The following is a 17886-nucleotide window of genomic DNA, read 5'->3' on the forward strand; positions in this document are numbered from 1 at the left end:
CTCTGTCTTTAACTATTCCTCACCATTCTCTCTTTGAGGCTCGACTTCCACTTCATGCAGACTGTCCTGGTAGAAACACGATCACTTTCTTTTCCTTTTTGCTGTTTTCTGTCACTCCACCGTCTGTCTTAGTTTTTACTCGTCTCTCTATTGCAACATTCTTTCTCTGTTGTCTCTGCCTGTTTTTCTTGTTACACCCTTTCTCCTTTCCAACGCTCCCTCTCTAACTTCCTCCCCCCACCCCCCCTCCTGAGGTATATTACAGTGTGTGAATGCATATTAGCCAATTATCATAACCTGTCCACAGATATCGAGCCTGCGGCTACACACGCCGAGTTTCTCTTTGCAGAACTTGGCAGGCATTCAGTGTTATTCATTTGATCTGCCTACATAAGATTTACAGTGAATTAAACAAGATGGGGACATTTGAACTGTTCAATTGTGCCTTAAGCCCTGATGCTGTATGAAATACCTGCTGTTCTAACACTGTGGCACCGTACCTGCGCTCTGTTGACACAGCCGTTTTTACAGGCCTGAAGACAGAATTTTCTTTTTACCTCATAGAAACATGAAGTCTGGACTGCGGTACACCTTGGCTAAACATGAATATTAGATGTGTTATGTAAACTGTAATAGATTTGATCTTATTGTTACTATTTGGAAAGATTTAAGAAACTAACTAAACACGTCAATATGAATAGGCCTTTTGTTGCAGAGCTCTTTTGTTCTCCAGCCCCTCCTATCATTTCACTTTTATGTAGTTTACTTCACCTAGCTTAGGCTAATAATGTGAGGTTTGTGCAAGCTAAAGCTTGTAAAACATTCAGAGAAAGCCTCTCGATATATTTTGCTTTCTGTTCTCTCTCTCTCTCTCTCCCCCCCCCACCTCCATTCCTCCATTGGAGAATATTATTCTTATTATACTCAAAATTTCTCCTGTCCATGGACTCAGAATCCAAAGCTGAACCCACACAGTACAAATAATTACATTTACGGGGGGTGGGGGGGTCTTGACTTTATATTGTGCGCAGTTTTCTCATCAGTTTTTTCTTCTTGGAAAAACTGAAAAACATTTCAAGAAGCAAATGAACAGGAAAGCTGCTGGAACGATGAGCTTCTGAGGACATTTGTTTTATTATAGCAAAGAGTTCTTCATCTCAGATGTACAGGGGGGTTATTTAACTTGTTTGTTTCATAGTATTAAGTTATTGTATGGGTATAGCCCGTTTGAGTACAAAGTTTTTTGGCAAGTTTGCTGCTTCGGACTGGTAATTGACACCTAAGCCAAATCTAGTTACTAGGTTACTAAGTTACTCTTTGGCTTTCTCTTAGTTTTAGTGCATTCTTATTACATTTATAGCATTCTGTGCAATTAACTGTACTAACATGTTTCAGTTTCAGTGAGTAAAATTCTACCATTTACTTGCTTCTTTTTTTTGCATGCATTGCAGCGTAAATTAGCGGGTATTGAGTGCTAATGACAGCAAGTTTGGTTAGCAAGATGCACTCTGTTGTCTCATCTAATCGGGCTTATTTCTATCGCTAGAAATCCAAGATGGTGACAGTCAGTACATAATTTGGGCAATAAAGTTATTCTCAGAAATTTAATGCTGTCCTTGAAGCGTGTATTGTTGCCAGGTAATGTTAACATTTAGCTGTGCACACGCAGACATACAACTGTAGGTCTATATATGTGTAGCTCTGCTCAGAGAGAAAAGTACAGGGACTTCCAGTATCAAGAGAACACAGTGAAAAAATGCTACATAATATGGCTATAACTATAACTATAGAGCATACCAAAATATGAAGTAAATTTTTGTCTCTATTTGCTGTATTTTTAAATTATTACTATTAAATCAGCTGTTTGGGTTTTTTTTCTATGCATCCCAGAATAAGTACATTCATTTCTACTTTGCCAATCCTCGAGTATCTCCAATCAAGAGATAGCTATAATTTTGCATCACTCTTTAGTTTCTTCATTTTTCTATCAACTGCACATGAGCGCACACATGCAAACACATATTTCACTCGTTAGCTTATCATACTAATGATAGTGCCTGGTGCCAGTTCCATTCAGCCATATCTCCCCTGTATTGTTCTGTCACTTTCTTTAATCGATACATAAAAAACGTTGACGGGCTATTTTTTCCCTCTTTCTTAATAATTTTTAGATGTGTGTGAAATTTTATTTTTTCCAGCTCATCTTCAGCCATTTAAAAAAAATTTTTTTCTTATTTACCAGTTGCGGGAATGTCCAAGGAGACACTTGTCTGACCATGTCTGAATGTGATGCGTCTCACACCCACACATAAAACGCTATGGAAAAAGACCTTCAGCAAAATACTGTTTTCCCATCACTGGGAGCATTCTCTGCCTCGGTGTAGGATTTCACTTGTTTTCTTTGGTTATTGAGACTCTTGGCCAAAGACTTCAGATTAAAGCTTTGTTATTCTGTCTTAACTTTTGTATGATGTTCTGGTGATCTTCCTCTCTGTTCCTGAAGCAGTAATCCCGTAAGCTCTCAAGTTCTTTTTTGTCTGTTCTCTTTCTTTGTGCTTCACCTAAACACCTCCATATTTCTATAATCCATTTTCCCTTTCTCTTTGTTTCTTTGCCCTATAATACACTCCTGTAGACTAAGAAAGCGATTACACACATTTGAAAAGAAGTCTCTAGTGTATTTGTAATAGCTTTAGCGGAGGGGAGGCTCTGTTCTAAATATTATCAGGTAGATTATTCACTTGTTGACTGTGGTTTAGCTGATGCTGTGATTCAGCTGCTGGGCTCCATACCAGTTTTTTTTAAAATTATTATTATTTTAATTTTACAGCTCCAGAGAAGGTGGAATTGTCCAATGACAGTGTCAATAGGTGCTCTCAGATGCAATCCGGCTCTATAAGCATATATGGTGAGACAAAGCGATATCAGGTGTACAATAAAGTAGGTGAATGAGAATATTCAATTTTTAAACACAAAAATATAAAACATAAACATAGTTTAGTAAGGCTGTATAGTTGGAGCACACTCTGCGGTCCCCCTTCTTAAAGATTGGCAGATCGGGATGGTGGTTCCCATCCAGAGGTAACGCCCCTGATCTCCACGCAACATTGTAGAGGTGTGTCAACCAAGACAGCCTACAATATCCAGAGCCTTCAGGAAGTCAGAGCGACCCAGGAGCCCTACCACCAGCAAGTTGTTCAGTGACCTCATTGCTGGAGATAGATGAGTCGTCCCAGACTCTGCTTCCTCTACGGAAGACAAGCCAGTGGGATTAAGGAGATCCCAATGGCGGTGGCCTGACGAAGTTCTCAGTCGAAGTCAGCAGGTAGAGCCATCATCTGGTTTGGGGGTTACCACCACCACAGGCCCCAACCACCTTGCGGCCACAGTTCAGAGCAGCAGCTTCAGCACTGGAGATGCTGAACATGGTCCATTCAGACTCGATGTCCCCAGTCTCCCTTGGAATGCTGTTGAGGCTCTGCTGGTGGTGGGAGTTGAACGTCTTGCGCACAGGGCCTCTGCCAGGCCTTCCCAGGGCACCCTCACTATACGTTTAGGTGCCCCAGGTCTGTCCAGCATCCTCCCCTGCACCTGATTCAACTCATCAGCAGGTGGTGATCAGATGACATATCAGCAGCACTCTTCACCTGAGTATCTAGAATATAAGACTGCAGATCTGATAATAAGATTACGAAATCAATCATCGACCTGCGGCCTGGAGTGTCCTGGTGCCACGTGCACTTATGGACACCCTTATGTTCGAACATGGTGTTTGTCATGGACAAACTGTGGTCAGAAGTCCAGTAACAGAACACCACTCGGGTTCCTCCCAATCACACCCCTCCAGGTCTTACTGCCATTGGGGGGGCGACCGTGGTGCAGGAGGTTGGGACGCGCATCTGTAACCGGAAGGTCGCTGGTTCGATCCCCGGGCTCTCTGTCCTGGTCGTTGTGTCCTTGGGCAAGACACTTCACCTACCGCCTACTGGTGTTGGCCAGAGGGGCCGATGGCGCGATATGGCAGCCCCACCTCTGTCAGTCTGCCCCAGGGCAGCTGTGGCTACAACTGTAGCTTGCCTCCACCAGTGTGTGAATGTGAGAGTGAATGAATAATGGAATTGTAAAGTGCTTTGCGTGCCTTGAAAAGTGCTATATAAATCCAATCTATTATTATTATTATTATTATTATTGTCCACATGAGCGTTGAAGTCGCTCAGCTGATGACAGAGTACTCTGAACTGTTGTTCGGTGCACAAGCGCAGAGGACAGTCAGGACCCGTACCTGAAGTCGCAGGGAACAAACCCTCTGATCCACTGGGAAAAACCCCAATATAAAGGCAGCAAGCCGAGGGATACTAAGATACCCACGCAAGGCCATCACCTCGACCAAGGGCAACTTCAGGCTGAGACGGAGTCCAGTCCCTCCCAGGAGACTGGTTTCTGAGTCCAAGACGTGTGTTGAGGTGAGCACGACTGTATCGAGCCGGTACCTCTCAGCCTCACGCATTAACTCAGGCTCCTTCCCCACCAGAGACGTGACATTCCATGTCCGAGTTGCTATTCTCAGTAGCCGAGGATCAGTTAAATCGCTCTTTGTCTACTTCCTCACCCAGGTCCAATTTGCCATGGGAGACCCTAGCAGGAGACAAAAAGCCCCCAACAATAGCCCCTGGGATTCCTGGGACACATTATTCCCTCCACCATGATCAACTGACATTCTATAAATGAAATTGAACTGAATTAAATTAAATTGAATAGCATTGTGGAATCCAAACACTTGAAAGACAGAATGGCAGAAGAGGGGACAGAGGCAGCTTGCAGAGGGCAGCCATCCCCCCGCGCTGAAGAGGCACAAGCCACCCCTGACCACCACCCCCAAGGAAAATGCTTATCGATGAACAGAATCAAGGACAAGATTAATCTTCAGTAGCCATGCCAGCAACTCTGTGAGGCTGTGTGCTGCTGTGCTTTAAGTAAAATGTTGAGGGCAGCCAGCCAGCATGCTCAAAGTAACAAGATTAACATGCTGATGTTCAGCAACTATGTTTACCTTGTTCACACTGATATATTAGCAACTTAGTATGTTAGAATTTAAGCTCAACTGTGGACTATCAGAAAAACCCTAAAGTGAACTGAGACCATGTAAAATATGTTACCTCATTACCATGGTAAGTTTAAAAAGTTATTTTACGTGTTTTTAGGGTTAAGGTAAAATTATCCAGCATAATTATTTTAACCCTAAACAAGTAGTGATACCTGATGCTATAAACGCAGCAAATGAAAAAAGGAAGAAAACAAAGAGTGAAAGTTTAAGCTGTCTCCTGCTTGTGACACCTCCACACCACTGACCATTTAACAGACTTTGTCACGCTATTACAGTGAAAGCGCTGCGATATGTTACTTAAGAGTCAAACAGGTCTCAGACGGGTCAGTAACGATAAGTCTTGTTGAATTTAACCTAAAAGCAGAAGAAGTTGACTAGTGCAAAAAAAAGCAATGCATGTTAGAAAATGCCAGACATGCCACAAGCAGAGCTAAAGGGTCGTGATCAGCCACAGCTCCACAAAGGTCAACCGTACAAAGGTGGGACAGTGACACAAAGAAGAACAGTAACAATTCTCTCAGACTTTGTTTGAAAGCTGCAAATACCTCGTCGTGCGTGTCAGGTCAGATTTCAGGTCGATCTGTTTGTGAACATGTTTGTGTCTCATGGGTTTGGTTTCCTTCCTTCATCTCTCTTTATCATTAATTCTTTATTTTTGGTACCAGTCCTGTCCACTCTCTTCTTTCAACTCTGCGCATTATTATCCAGACCAGCTGTGTTGATTTATCTGCAGGAAGTGAAGCACCTGTATGTCTCCCATCTTTTCTCTCTCCAGCTCTTGTCACGCACTTTCTCGCTTCTCTTCATCGCCAGCTTCTTCACGGAGCCAAGATTCCATCAGCCAACGGGCCATAAAACATTTACAGTGTGTTGCAAATGTCTTTTATTTTCAGCAGCTCAAGTTTCTGCTTTTTTGAGAAAAATAACGATAATAATCATTTTTAGGAGGAATTTTGTAAGTTAAAATATTCTGCATTGTCAAATTTGTATACCTTGTGATGGCTAACTCATTATTGATGAGTATCTTCCCCTAACTCTGAGCCATCAGCATATGTGATTGTTGCCCTTTAAAAAGCCCAACCCTCTCCAAAGCTCATGATTCCAGGGCAGCAAGTGTATTTACACCTTAGAAAAATTAGAAAAAGGACAAAAAAAAGAAAAAAACTGCTCAGTGACAAGTCACCAACTTGTTGAAGATGGATATGGTCTGCTGCACATCTAACCACATCCAGAAGTTGAAAACGTATTGTAGAGTCTACCTTACAATATAAAGCACCTTGAGGTGACTGTTGTTGTGATTTGGGGCTGTATAAATAAAACTGAATTGAATTGAAACACTGGAAGTCGACAGAAAGCATGAAATTGATCTTCAAACAAACAAAATCACATGAACGAGCTATCACGTGGCTTCCATTGAATAAGGACAAATTTAAGTAAACATCATTTCCTAATTGTTATTAGGAAACATGCTCCTGCCTCTGTTAGGTTTTATGAGCTGTGTTGAATTTACATAATTTCCAGGTGCATTAAAGGAATGCCTAATAATATGAGTATTAAAGTTGTATCAATTACATAAAAGTAAAGGTCGTGATAAGAATTCATTTTCATAAAAATCTCCTGAGGGAAGTGGAGCTTCTCAACATTTGTGAACACTTGCGAACTATAATTCAGCCGTGCCTGCTTCAACAGGTTTCTGTTTGTTTCATGAAGCTTGATGTTACTCAGTCTTGTGGTATTCCTAAAGTTATTAGCAATTTAATGATCAGGAGACTTTTTGGTGTGCCTCATAGAATATTTTCACAAGTCACATAAAAGTGGATTTCACTGCTCAGAGGTCAAGTTTGCAGTGTTCTGGGAACTGCTGTTTACTTTTCACTTCCCTTTTTTTCCTTTTTGGTTTACCAGACAAACCTGCAGCCTCAACAGCTACAACACTATTTTTTTTTCTTTCTAATGTTTGTGATCTCTGCTGATTTTAATTCAAATATTTCATTGTTGCACAGCCAAACTTTAAGTTAAGAGCATATTAACAAAGTTCTAAATCCCTTTTGTCAAAGCCACACAGCTGTAAAACACCATGTGCACATCTGTAATTGATTTTTTTGGCTTTTGTTTGCACGGCGACTGTTGTCAGCATTTCACAGCTCATTTATCAGTCAGTAAAAATACGCAAATCTGTGTGTTGTACTGTTACAGTGATTCAAGTTTTTATTGCCTGTATGCAGCGAGTGATTTACTGTCACTGGGATAGCCAGGTATTCTTCATGCTGTGTCATAAGGATAATGGTTTATGTTTCTTGGAATGGAAAATCTGAATGTTACAATTGAATCTTATTTATGTGGCATACTTGACAATATTATTTCTGTAGTACAAGGAATATCCATGAGAGGCGGACTAGTATCCCCTCAGTTTGCTGCAGTTACATTGGGGATTTTCCTGCTGGACGAGATGGTTTGTTCCCCGCACCTTTGGGTCAGGGAATGGGTCCCGACTGTCGTCTGTGCTTATGCGCCGCACGACGGTTCAGGGGCGGTACCTCTGGATTGGTAGACTGGGATGGTGCTTCCCATCTTTAAGAAGGGGGACCTGAGGCTGTGTTAAAACTATGGGGGGATCATACTCCTCAGTCAGTGTCCCTACTCTCACATATGGTCACGAGCTGTGGGCAGTGACCGAAAGAACGAGATTGTGGATACAAGCGGCATAAATGGGCTTCTTTCAAAGCATGGCTGGCCTCTCCCTTAGAGATAGGGTGAGAGGTTCAGCCATCCAGGAGGGGCTCAGAGTAGAGCCGCTGCTCCTCCACATCGAAAGGAGCCAGTTGAGGTGGTTCGGGCATCTGACAAGCATGCCTCCTGGGTGGCTCCCAGGTGAGGTGTTCTGGGCATGTCCCACTGGGAGGAGGTCCCGGGGCAGACCCAGGACATGCTGGAGAGATTATATCTGTCGACTAACCTGGGAACGCCTTGGTGTTCCGCTAGACAAGCTAGAGGAGGTGGGCGGGGAGAGGGAGGTCTGGGCTTCTTCTTAGGCTGCTGGCCCCACAACCCGACCCTGGAGCAGAAGATATAATAAGTGGAATAATCAGAAGAAGATTGATGGATGGAGGGAGGGAGGTTCATTCGCAATTACAGCCAGGTAGCCGTACCTCTAACAAGCCTTATCTCCACTAAAATACCCTTTCTCTGGTCTTCAGAGGCCAAAGCCCCCTTTGTTAAAGTTCTTGTTCATCCTGATATGCATCCGTAGATGAATCAGACTCAGGGGTGGAGGCAATACTTTCTCAGCGCTCTGGCCCACAAGGTAAGCTGCAGCCTTGGACCTTCTTTTCACGCTGACAAACCCCAACCAAGCAAAACTATGATGTGGGAGACCGCGAGTTACTCGCAGTGAAACTGGCTCTAGAGGAGAGGCAACATTAGTTGGAGGGGGCCGAACAGCCTTTTGTCATCTGGAGAGATCATAAAAGTTTTACCTTAGGATTGCTAAGAGACTCAATGATTGAGTGATGAGACTCAAGTTTCCTGTTGTCCAGGCTCCAGGAAGATCAAACCCGACCTTGTCAGCATTTTGCTTTGCTTTGTATTATAAACATATACTGTGTACATGTAGAAATAGTTATATCAGAGACATTAGAGTCACATTACTCAGTCTGCTTCACCCTTTGGTGAAGATATTAAATGAATGTCTCATAATTAATATCAGTTTAATGTTCCTCATGGGCAACATTTTAAATAAGCCCTTGATGACTAAGACTGTCTGAGGACTGTTTACTGCCAAAACTTGTTGACTCTTCTTAAGGCATTATTTGCCCTTCTCCGTGTAGCTTTGGTGATGGGCCTGTTCAAAGATGCTAACATATTTGCAGGAATACACACCCATCATTTCAAACTTCAAAGCCAAACTTTGGTGAGACTGAAGTGTAATAATTAATAATCGACACTGGGGGAGTTGGAGTTCTTCTTTCTCTTGTCCTGAGAAACAGAATGAGGATGCTCTGCGCAGTCCAGTGACTCAGCCTCCATAACAAAGTCAATCATCGCCCTCTGAAAGCAGCACCGCTGACAAGTTTAAGCCAAAGCGTTGCACACTAAGCTGTCCTGCAGGCATTTGGTAACTGTCCTGGTGCAACTGATGAATGTCATATGAGAATTAAAGAACAATAACACCTGATGCACAAGTTCAGGATGATGGCTACACCTGCAGGCATACACCCTTTCTAAGCCTCTCTCACTATGCACATGCACTTGCAGTTATATATAAAAGATATAAGAAGATTTTGGGCACAAGACAAGATACACTAGACATGCAAACTGGAAGATCCACAGCCCACCAAACCACCAAATACGCTATTATTATGTGCAAACTAAAAGGTTTTAAATATCAGGCTCTCAGGTCGAACCCCCACGCAAGCGAAAGAGAGGCTGCCCAAGAAACACCTGGCGATGAGAACTTGAGGCAGAAGCAAAAATGATGGGCTACACCTGGTCCCATCTAGAAAGAATGGCCTAGGAGATCTCTGGAGATCTTTGGCGGCCCATACCCTGGGAGGGGAGACGGGCAGTAGTAGTAGTAATGAGATGACAATATGACATGGAAAATGCAGACATGAAACACATAACAGACTGGGAAGATGGAATAATACACAAGGAGAGGAACAGGAAAACAGATAAGGGGAACGAGGAACAGACATAATTAAAAATCTTACATTGAGGACAAGAGACTCACACAGGAGAAAGAATTTGACACATAAACAAGGAAGCATGGATGAAACTTTAACTAAACAAAACCTAACTAAGACACACTAATAATAACACCAGAACTTACCATTACTCTAATACATCATAAAAAAATCAGACTTACAAAATGAACTCAAAATGCTGGGTCATAGACCCGGCGCCCTGACACACAACCATTTAGCAAGTAAATCCATTCAAACTACAGTCAACTGCAGCAATGCACGAGTGACCAAAACAATTGCAAAGAGGCTTTTGGTGCAGTACATTCAACTCTTTGCAATCAGTTTCAAAGTCCTAACCGGTCAGGGTATTCATTTTTCATTAGTGATCACTGGTTGCCATGTAGTTGCCAGCCTGCCTCGGCCCGTATGACTGGGGCCTAAATAAGATACTTAAGCAACAGCATCATTCTTCAAATTTAACCTCAAAGTTTCTTTCTGGATTATGAAGAATCAAAAGCAAATGTGTGTGCATGTAGTGCATTAAATTTGTCCAGGCAATATGCACAACATTAGCGCATGTAACAGGAAGGTGCTGACAGCTGAAAATTACACAGCGCTTCTTCCATTCCAGCTTTTCAGTTCTGCTGGCAACCTTGAAACATGCTGGAGTTTGAAACACCTCCCCTGACATCCTTTGTGCACTAGAGGAAAACCAAAGGAAGAAAAAAATATTATGTACAAACTGAAAGAAAAATCGTGGAAGAGAGATTTTCCTCCTGATTTGAAAAAGCATCTGGGATTTATTCATATTGACCTCAATATAATCCTTTCATTGTTGGATAAAATACAAGCCAATGTTTTATTGTTAGCTTGCTTGCTATTTTTTTTTCTGGCCTCAACTTTGATACAGATATACTTTGATAGTAGGTAATTGGAAATATCAGTGTCAGTTTTTGTGGATTTCTGTCTCTTTGCAGTTAAACTTTGATGCTTACACACACGTGTAGGCACTTTGAAATGATACTTACTACTCATATATGTCACTGATAACACCTCAGTGTGGTGTCTATATTGTCATGGCAATAACACACAGGTATGAGTTGGAGAGGGCGCTTGTCCTGTGTGTGTGTATGTGTGTAAATCAGAGAGTGTGTGTTTGTGTGCGTCTTAACAAACCGGCAGAGACAGATGCTTGACAGAACAGATTTGGACCCTGGGGCCAAAACAAGCCAGCTAAGGAGGAAGCCCACACACACACACACACACACACACACACACACACACACACACACACACACACACACACACACGACAGACTTCATAGCTATACAAATGAAAATCTTGACAAGCCTCTAACTCTGACAAGTGTGACGCAGTTATTAAAGTTTAAAAGATCCAAGGTGGAATGTTTTACAGGCTGCAGGATCAACAGTGTGTTATAACTGAGTGTTATTTATGTATCCAGCGCTGGATATATCCAGAAAAGGCTGCTGTCACCAGTTGGTAATATTAGTAAAATGTATTTTAATTCAATTCCTCGTATGCCTCTTCCACCACACACTCAGGCCTTCCTTCAGTGATTTTGGCCTGTCTGCGATTGTGAGTCACATTTGTGTATTTATTTCTTAAGGCAAACCTCCCGTCCACTTCCTGTACTGTAGAGGTCACCACCATCAGAGCGACCAGCTGCCCTCACATCACATGTGACACAGCTACTGGAGGGACTGGGCTCTCCCACCTAAGGCCACAGATGAAAATATCTGTTGACCCTTTGCAGTTTGCATACAGACCTAATGTGGAAGTGGATGATCAAATCTGCAGAGAGCTTACTCCTTTCTAGAGCGTGACAACTGTACAGTGAGGATCTGTCAGTATCCACCATGTGTATCATGGATTACTGACTACCAAACAGACAGGCTGCAGTAGGAGCAGTACTTGTTTTGATTTGCAGATGTGCAGTACAGGAGCTCCACAGGTGACTCTGCTGTTTCCACTCCTGTTCAATTTGTACATCTTAAACTTTCAGTACAACTTTGGGTCATGCCACCTACAGAGAGACAATTCTGCAGTGCCTGGATGTGTCAGCAAGAGAAGGATAAAGAGCACTAACAGATGATTTACGGGACACCAGCTGGACCGCCTGCAGTTTGCCTATTGGGCAAACAAGTCGGTGGATGATGCAGTGAACATGGGACATCCTGCAACATCTCAACCGTCCGGGAACTTATGCCAGGATCCTATTTGTGGACTTTAGTTTGCCTTTAAATACTATTGTGCCTGAACTTGTCTCCTCCAAACTCTCCCAGCTCAATGCGTCAGTATTGGTGTCTTTCAAGGATGTGTCCTCTCACCACTACTGTTCTCCCTCTACACCAATGACTGCACCTCCAAGAACTCAGCTGTTAAACTCCTGAAGTTTGCAGATGACACCACTGTCATTGGCCTTATTTAGGATGGTGATGAGTCTGCGTACCGGCAGGAAGTTGAGCGGCTGGTACTGTGGTGCAGTTAGCACAATCTGGAGCTGAACCTGCTTAAGACTGTGGAGATGACAGTGGACTTCAGGAGACATCCCTCAACCATATCAGACAGCCCAGTGTCTACTGTGGAGATCTTCAAGCTCCTGGGTATCACCACCTCCCAGGACCTGAAGCAGGAGACCAACAGCTCCTCCATTCTCAAAAAGACCCAGCAGAGGATGTACTTCCTGAGACAACAGGGGAAGTACAGGTTTACACAGGAGCTGCTGATCCAGTTCTACACTGCGGTCATTGAGTCTGTCCTGTGCTCCTCCATCACAGTCTGGTATGGAGCAGCCACTAAACAGGACAGGAGCAGACTGCAGCGGACTGTACGGGCAGCAGAAAGGATCATCGGCGCCCCCCTGCCCTCCATCCAGGACCTGCACCTCTTAAGAACCAGGAAACGGGCAGGGAAAATCATGACAGACCCCTCACACCCTGGACACAGACTCTTTGACCTGCTGCCTTCTGGTGGACGGTAGAGCCTGCAGAACAGTTTCTTTCCCCTCGCCATTTCCCTTCTAAACAGTTGAACTGTCACATTGCTTCACACTGCCAGTCTGCAGCTGCACTTTATGTACATTCTGTGGTATTCATTTTTGTAATCCTGTATTTTTTATATAAGGATTTAGATTTATCTTCAGCGAGGCCTCCGTAAAGCACACAGCATCATCAAGGACCACAGCCACCCAGCACATCAGCTGTTCTCCTTGTTACCATCTGGCAGACGTTACAGGAGTCTGTCTGCTCGGACTACAAGACTTAAAAACAGTTTTTACCATCAAGCCATACGACACCTCAACCACAACACTTAAACACACACAACACAGTCCACAGGACGCACTCAGAAGCTACCTGCAGCTTCACAAGTACTCTGTTTAATCTGCACTGGTTACTCCACTTTATTGATATTTATATTTAAAAAGTGCAATACTGTAATAATTTACTACCACTAAAAAACTTTGTACTGTTCAGTTTGTACTGCTGCTCATTCCTGTGCAATATCCCATCTGCCCCCCCGTCATATTCCTTTTCAAGATTTCCTTTATTTAATCACTAGTGTACATATATTTATATATACATATACATTTAGTCATCTTTTGTCTTTTACTACGTCTCTCTAACAAAGTGGAGCAGTTGTAAAGCTCTCCATTTGTCCCCCATATGTGTTTACTTTATTTTGCACATTATACACATTATTTTGTTTCTATGTATTTGCTTCCATTTTGCTATTTGTCACGTAACATTGCTTCACTCACTATCCCGGGTTTGTTTGTGTAAGCGTTCTGTTGCCGGCAAATTAACATTCTGCAAATCAAGACAAATACTAAGTTATGTTTCTTTATATTTTATTATGTTACAGATTAAGTCATTTGTTCATATTTACTTTGTTTGTCCTTTCAGTCTTCATGAGGGTCAGGTGTGGGGAAACGCCCGCCTGGCATTTCCTCATTTTAAAATCCTGATGATGTCACGCATGACATCAGCGGGTCAAACTAAGTGGAGGGATTTCTTTTTCCATAGAGATGCTTCCTTTTGTTTGTGTTAAGGTTTAAAGGAATTTGTTGAATGTTTTTCCTTTTGTTAATATTGCCATTTAGTTGTGTGAATGTGCATATTAGAGGTTTGTAGAGGTTTTGTGTTTTTAATCATCTGTGGAGAGTTTTACATCCCTCAGTTGAGTGAGTGGTACTGGCTGGGCAATTGGAGGGAAATTGATGGCCCTATTTAAAGCCAGTCTCTACAAGATGTAAGAGAGAGGAGAGGTGAGCTGTGTTACCAGAGCCATGTTATGTTGAGTTTTGTTAACTGAATTGATTTGGGGGGAAGTTTTGTTAAGTTCTATTATATTGAGTTCACTGTAAATAAATTGCTCACCTTGGAAATCTGAAATGCCTGCGTAGTCTGCTTCCCTACCACCTTCCTTGACGTTCGTGTCTGACTACTTCACAATGACAAATAAAACTGAAACTGAAACTGAACTGAGACTGTTTTTATACTGTGGTTTATTTATAGTGTTCATTGTGTCGCTCATAAATTGTGTGTTTTACATTGCTGTGCTTGAGAGACACCAAGCACAGCAGGTCTGTGAGGAATTGTCTGAAAGATGGGGATCGACTTCAGAAGGACGAGGAAGGTTGTGTGACCAGCGTCTATCCTGGGACAGGATATTGATGTGGTGGAGGAGTACGAGTACCTGGGTGTCCGCATCGGCTGAACTGGGAGACCAACACAGAGGCTACAGAAAGGAGATGAGCAGGCTCCTGTTGCAGAACGATGCAGATTTTCTATTAGTCATTAGTCTATTGTGGGAAGTGCTGTCTGATGGGAGAACCTGTGACAGCAACAGACGGAACAAACTGATTAAAGTTGGCTCTGTGATTGGCTGCAAACTGAACAAAAGGTTGTCCAACATGAATAGTTGTAATGACTGTGCACCTATCATTAATATTTTATTATTATTAGTATTAGTATTACTATGCATCTTGGTATTGGCTTCAGTCCTTTATACACATTAAATTATTATTGCAAATAAAAAATTACATTTATACATTAATACATTTAAATCTATACATTGTGGTCTGCTAGGGGAGGGGCAGCATCTCTGCTGGGGACAGGAAGAGACTGAACAGGCTGATCAGAAGGTTCAGCTCTGTTCTAGGATGCCCTCTGGACCCAGTGGAGGTGGTGAGTGACAGGAGAATGGTGGCTAAGCTGTCATCCCTGCTGGACAACATCTCCCACCCCATGCAGGAGACTCTGACAGCACTGAGCAGCTCCTTCAGTGGCTGCAGCACCCACGGTGTGGGACGGAGAGATTTCGCAGGTCTTTCCTCCCCACTGCTGTCAGACTCCACAACAAAGACTTTAATTGATCAAACACACACATCCACACATGTGCAATAGCAATAACACTAAGTACAATACTCTTTTCTGGCATCGTTGTATTATACTCAATTGTATATAGCATTTGTATTCTATTTTATCCTATTGTACATAGTATTTTATTTTATTCTATTCTATTGTGTACAGTATCTTATTCTTCTCTTATTCCAGTGTTTTTCTAATTTTTCTATGTAACTTTGCACTGTCCACTTTCTGCTGTAACAAAACTAATTTCCCACGTGTGGGACTAATAAAGGTTATCTTATCTCATTTTAAGTTTTCAAAATAGTTTTATTAATGATTTCTGTGTTAGTTGAGCTCTGGTAAGGACAGCTTGTTTACTGTAAATGTGATCTTCTAGCAAACATTTGTTTCCCCCACAAGACATGAAACCCCAGTAAAAACAATTTGTGTTCAATATTCTTTTTGGGAAATAAAAGGAGCTTTAAATAGTGCCTAAAGGTAAATTCTTATAATTCTTAATGATGGAGACAGACAGACAGACATATAAATTATACACCTGTGCTAACCTGTGTTGAACTCTCTGTAACTTGCAACTTCAGCAATGAATAATACATAAACGATTCAATTCCAGAGCAGCACGGCCTTTTAGCTCCAGGCAGAAAAACACGGAGCAGGGAGGGAAACAGAGAGAGGGTGAGAGGAAGCAAACAGGAGCAGATAGAAAAATCAAACATACCTCCAGAAATTCCAGCGCAAAACGACTGACAAGCCAACACACATACTGCAGAGTGAAGGCTTTAGTCGTGCCAGCCTCTCCAGCACACTCCTTAAAATTCATGGATGAACAGCTGTGTCCTTCTCCTCCTGTACACCAGCCCAACATAGTGTGTTACTATAAACTTAACCACAATACTGCACACTAACCCATTTACCCTGCACTAAACTGTATAAACTCCCCTGGGATTTTCATATAACCTTTCATGCAGCAACACAGGCATAGATCCAGTCTCTCATTTAAAAATGATTGAATTTTACTCGTTGAACAGTTCTCGCCTTTTAATAAATATCTCCCGTCTTCCCCTCCTGCCCTCCTTTTTTAACACCTTTCTCCAAAATCCTTAGGGACCAAACTGTTTTTAAAACAGGTTGTAATGATGCTGTAAAGTTGCCTCTTTTATAGTGACTGACTTGGACTTGGAGCCAGGTTTTTAAGCTTCCAGTGCCAGAAGTTGTTGCTTGGTCCTTACCAGTGTTTGTGGTGTGGTGCAGCATATTGCTGGGGCCGAGCCCCTTACCCCTAACCCTAACCATGAAAAATGAATGTCTAACCCTAACCTTAACCCTAACCATAACCATAACCCAATTGTAACCCTGACACTAAAACCACATTTTTAGTCTCAGAAATGCCTTCAAATTTGTTTGGACCAGAAATTTGGTCATTTAATTCAGCTGTGATGGATCAAGGACACATCTAAAACCTGCAGGACACCGGCCTTTGAGGCCTGGAGTTCCCCATCCCTGCCATAAGGGCTGTTGGTCCCCACAAGTATAGTAAACTTCCAATTTTTGGTCCCCACAAGGATATGAATACACACACACACACAGATTTTTATCTTTTACTGCAGGGAAAAAAGGAGGAAACACGTGGACAAGACAAGAAGAATACAGACGGGCATGAAGAGGTGAAGGAAATGATGAAGAGGAAATGTCAGCGGGAGCATCTTTGAAAGACATTAAACTTTTAAAGCTTCACAGTGTGACCGCATGTTTACTGATTTTTACTGATGCTGGATACAGTGGATACACAGTAACATGGTTGCTTTGTTTCCCACCTCTGTTACCGTCCTTTCATTGCCACGTGTATACAGTCTGCCCTTTTTTTTCTTTTTCTTTTTAAAAAAAAAAGCATTTTATGATGCAGAGAAGCTCCAGCAAGTTCCGCTTCATCATTTTTAAATGAGCAGGTGTTCAAGAATGAAACCGGTGCCACTGTTAGTGCTTTGGTGCTGTTCTGAATTCATCCTCATCTAATTTGTCAGTAAGCTTGCAGAGACATGCTGTCCTGGATGAATAATAGAAGCTGTCAAAATCACCCGAATAGCAAAATAATCCTCTAAAAATAGCTCAAAGGTAAACATGAACTACATTTAAACCTGACACTGCCAACTGATAGCACGCGACAGATTTTAAACAGAAAAGTATTCTAACAGTGTCAAATCAGATTTATTAAAATGTTTCCCCAAGTTGTGGCTATTGGGGAGCAAAGAAAAAAATAATTGCATAGACATACATATAAAAGAGGCTTAAAACTGATCTAAAATTGGTTTGCAAATGGTTAGGATAAGCTTTGTTTTCTTTTCTTTTTCTCAGGTTTGTGTAACATTGGGTATACATAGGATTTGTACAGGTAAACAGGAAGGAAAAAAAATCCTTAGGAAGTCGTAGCAGGCAGCAAAGATGTGATATGAACTATATGCTCAAAGCACTTCATAACGATGGAGATGAATGCTACTGGGGGATTAAGGCAGCTCAGATTCTTTGGGACAGGTATGATGGTGGTCCTCTTAAAGCATGAGGGCACTACAGGTTGAAGATTTCTGTGAAGACATCTGCCAGTTCGTGAAGGCATGCTTTGAGAACACGACCTGGGATGTTATCCAGTCCCGGAGCTTTCTGTGTGTGGTAGTTACACACGTCTGCCTGAGGGATCTAAAACAGACCGGATTAT

Source organism: Pelmatolapia mariae, linkage group LG2 (genome assembly GCF_036321145.2).
Source record: "Pelmatolapia mariae isolate MD_Pm_ZW linkage group LG2, Pm_UMD_F_2, whole genome shotgun sequence".
NCBI lineage: Eukaryota > Metazoa > Chordata > Actinopteri > Cichliformes > Cichlidae > Pelmatolapia > Pelmatolapia mariae.